General features: G+C 42.0%; 1 long non-coding RNA gene across 1 annotated transcript; it reads left to right on the top strand.

Annotated features, from left to right (window-relative positions):
- Positions 1-633: 633 nt before the first annotated feature.
- Positions 634-3,066, top strand: LOC118972546 (uncharacterized). Its single transcript, XR_005061583.2, has 3 exons — positions 634-712; positions 1,833-1,937; positions 2,862-3,066. It is a non-coding gene; the product is annotated as an uncharacterized lncRNA (long non-coding RNA).
- The last annotated feature ends 666 nt before the right edge of the window (positions 3,067-3,732 follow it).

The raw sequence follows: 3,732 nt of genomic DNA, 5'->3' as shown, positions 1-3,732 counted from the left end.
TAGACTATGTGTTAATCTGAGCTAGACAAGGGCAATAAAACATCCATGCATGCAGCAGATTTCTCTCAGAACAGGGGGGGTGAGGTTCTAAGCCTCACCTCTGTTGATCCCCAATTTCTCACCTGGTGGCCCCCCTGCGACTGTGCCTGTCTTAGGTTATTCCTCCCTTGAGGAATCTTACCCGTCTCTGGCTAACCAGTCATCTTCCGTTTTTCTGTTTACTTTTAAATGAAGCCTTGGATTTTCTTTACAGCTGTCCCGTAAAGGTGTCAAGACAGGTGTATTGGAACTTTATCTAACTGCTTATGTGGTAGTGAATTTCATGTCTCGACTGGACCACAGGGTGCCCAGATATTTGGTCACACATTGTGCTGGGTGTGTTAGTGGGTGTGTTTTGAGATGAGAGTAATATCTGAATCTCATCAGACTTCTTGAAGCAGACCACCCTAGTGTGGTGGCCCTCATCCAATCATCTGAAGGCCTGAAAAGAACAAAAAGGCTGACCTCCCCATAATCAAGGGGGAGTTCCTCCTGCCTGCCTCTTGAGCTGGGGTGTATGGCTTTTCCTTCTTCAGATTGAATTGAAACATACATTGTCTCTTCTTAGGTCTCAAGCCTGCCAGCTTTTGGACTGGAGTTTACACCATCGGCTCTCCTGGGCCTTCCTCTTGCCAACTACAGACCTTGTTACTTGCTCAGCTTCCATAATCATGTGAGTCAATTCCTCATCGAAAATCTCTTTATACATACGTACATACGTACATGCATACACACCTCCATACACCCTGCTGGTTCTTTTCTCTGGAGAACCCTGACTACTGCAGCTTACAACGATAATTAAAAAATCCGTAATAATTAAATGAGCGAGAGACAGAAGTAATCTGGGGGTCGGCAGTGCTGTATTGACATGGCAGCCCCGTGATTAAAGCCCAAGGCTCCATCTATACTTCTTTTTTGCCTTTTTGTGTGGCTTTGATCTTATGATTACAAGGTGGCTGCTGCACATCTTGGAGTTGTATCTGCATTCCAGGCAGAAGAAGACGGACAGGCAAGAAGCCAAAGGGGCTTGTTGGGGGACTAATGTGGGAGCATGGCTGGTCCCTCCTCAGCCAGATTTATGGACACCATTACCTGGACACCTCTGGCTTCTGGGGGTCTGGAGATAAAACATTAGCTTGGCATATAACTGCCGCCAATACATTTGGAGTCCTGTTATGAAGAAGAGGGGACAGATATTGGGTAGGGTACAACAACAGTCTCCACAAATTATTAGGTAACCATCAAAGGTTGATTGTGACACTTCATTGGCTCTGGAGATGATGTAGATCCACAATCACTTTGAAATTAAATATTATATATAAGTGTCTCCAAGACCAGTACATCCAAAATTATATCACTTAATGTGACAAGCATAGTCACATTTACTGAGCATCTACTGTATGCCATGCACACAGCCAGCGCTTTCGGCATGTCACCTCTTTTGCTTCCGTTGTCTCCATTTTACAAATAAAGAGAATGAGGCTCAGAGAGACTTTCTATAACTTGGCTAAACCTGCACAGCAAGCAGGTAGAAGAATCAGGTTACAACTCAGGCCCATCCTTCCCTTACAAAACCCTTAGAAAACTCTTGCTCTTATAAGAACAAACATATAGTTTATATGTGATTTTATATATACACACACACACACACACATATATATACTTTTTATTAATGTATGCATTTAACTTTGATGCTTAGCACTGTGTTTTGCAATGTGCCAGGTCTCAGTAAATGTCTGTTGATCAAATCAATTTGTCCAATTGCAGCCATTGAAATGGTGCTCCTTTTTCAGGATCCTCTTTAAGTCCCAATCTGAAAAAACCCGCTCATATCTGAAGCCAGACAACAATCCCATCAGTAAAATGAGAGCACCTGCAGTTTTGAGGACATCCAGCAGGTACTGGTTGAACTCCAGTTCTGGCTCAGGCACTCCTAAGCCTCCCTTTCTTTCCAGGTATCTGTGTGCTGCATTTTCGGTCAGGGTCTTCGACTCCGCCTTCCATTCACTTATTCTCTTTTTATGGGAGCTGCTGCCCATTCGATCATTAAGTGTTAAACTTTGGTTATTGTGTTTTTTATTGATGCAAGTTCAGTTTGGTTCTTTTCTCAAATCTGCTATAGCACTTTTTATAATTTCCTGTACCTTTCATTTATTTTCAAACTTGTCTTTTATTTCATTAAACATGGGAGAATAATTCTTTGAATAACCCATGTCTGATGATGGCAATATCTGAAATATTTAGGGGCCTGCTGGTTGTCCCTCATGGTGTATTATTTCCTTACGGACTTGATATCTTTGTGCTGCTCACTGCCCTTAAACAACTAGTGGTGGTGTGGGGGCAGGGGAGTTCCTAATGACTGAAGAGCTATTTTAAATTAAAATCATTAGTTTATATATTTTTGGACCACTTTGGTACTGCAAAATTGGCACTATACATCCTTGAGTGAGCCTCTCCACAGTAACGTGTTCTAGAGGACAATTCTTTTTGTTTTCTCCTGCTCCACTCAGAGCCAAGGTCCCTCTCCCTGAAAACTGCTGGGTGGAAAGAGGTAGGTGAGTACATCTGCTGGTGTATCTCTCCCTGATGGCATCACCCTTTGAAATCTCGGCTTACTGCATATGGGAGGTGGTTTGCCAGACATACAACACCAAATGGGCCCCATGCTCTAATTTTTCTTTCCCTCTTCCTATAAGGCCATCACAAACACAGCTTATTTCTTCCAGACTGGTTAAATGGCCTCAGTGCTCAAGTGACTCTAAAATTCTCTATTTACCTCTCTTTTTGAGTACTTATTTGCTATTTCCTTTCTATTTTGTCAGCTCTTTGATGCTGTTAAAAAGGATTAATCATGTGCAACAACATGGATGGCGCTAGAGAGTATTATGCTCAGTGAAATAAGCCAGGTGGAGAAAGACAAGTACCAAATGATTTCCCTCATTTGTGGAGTATAACAACAAAAGAAAACTGAAGGAACAAAACAGCAGCAGAAGCACAGAACCCAAGAATGGACTAATAGTTACCAAAGGGAAAGGGACTGGGGAGGACAGGTGGGAAGGGAGGGATAAGGGTGGGAAAAAAAGAAAGGGGGCATTATGATTAACATGTATAGTGTAGGGGGGGGCATGGGGAGGGCTGTGCAACACAGAGAAGACAAGTAGTGATTTTACAGCATCTTACTACGCTGATGGACAGTGACTGTGAACAGGGATGTGGGGAGGACTTGGTGAAGGGGGGAGCCCAGTAAACATAATGTCCTTCATGTAATTGTAGATTAATGATACCAAAATAAAATTTTTTAAAAAAAGGATTAATCATGTTTAATGCAGTTTTAGTTGTTTGCAGGGGGGTGAACTAGTGGCCTGTCATTGTGACCTCATCGCTTTTTTAAATCCAGCAATTTTTCTTTCCTTTGACTTCCACCCTATTCATTTTCTTTCTTTCTTTCCTCTTTAACTTTGAGATTCTTTCTAACTTCTTGGGATGCATGTGTTTTTTTTCCCAGTGGTACCATCAACCTCAGCATGCTCAGGGGAAATGAAGTGAGCATATGGTAACTACTGCAGTGAAATTTAGGCCTTTAACTCTTGTCTATACCAGATGTGGGATTGCATACATAATCACCATTTCTCTATAAAATCGACAAGCTTGGCTAATTTACTTAACTTATTTAACATGTTCCCATAAAGAAAG

Source organism: Manis javanica, chromosome 3 (assembly GCF_040802235.1).
Source record: "Manis javanica isolate MJ-LG chromosome 3, MJ_LKY, whole genome shotgun sequence".
NCBI classification, from domain to species: Eukaryota; Metazoa; Chordata; class Mammalia; order Pholidota; family Manidae; genus Manis; species Manis javanica.
Note: the sequence above shows the minus strand (reverse complement) of the source record. Positions and strands in the feature narration are given on the sequence as shown.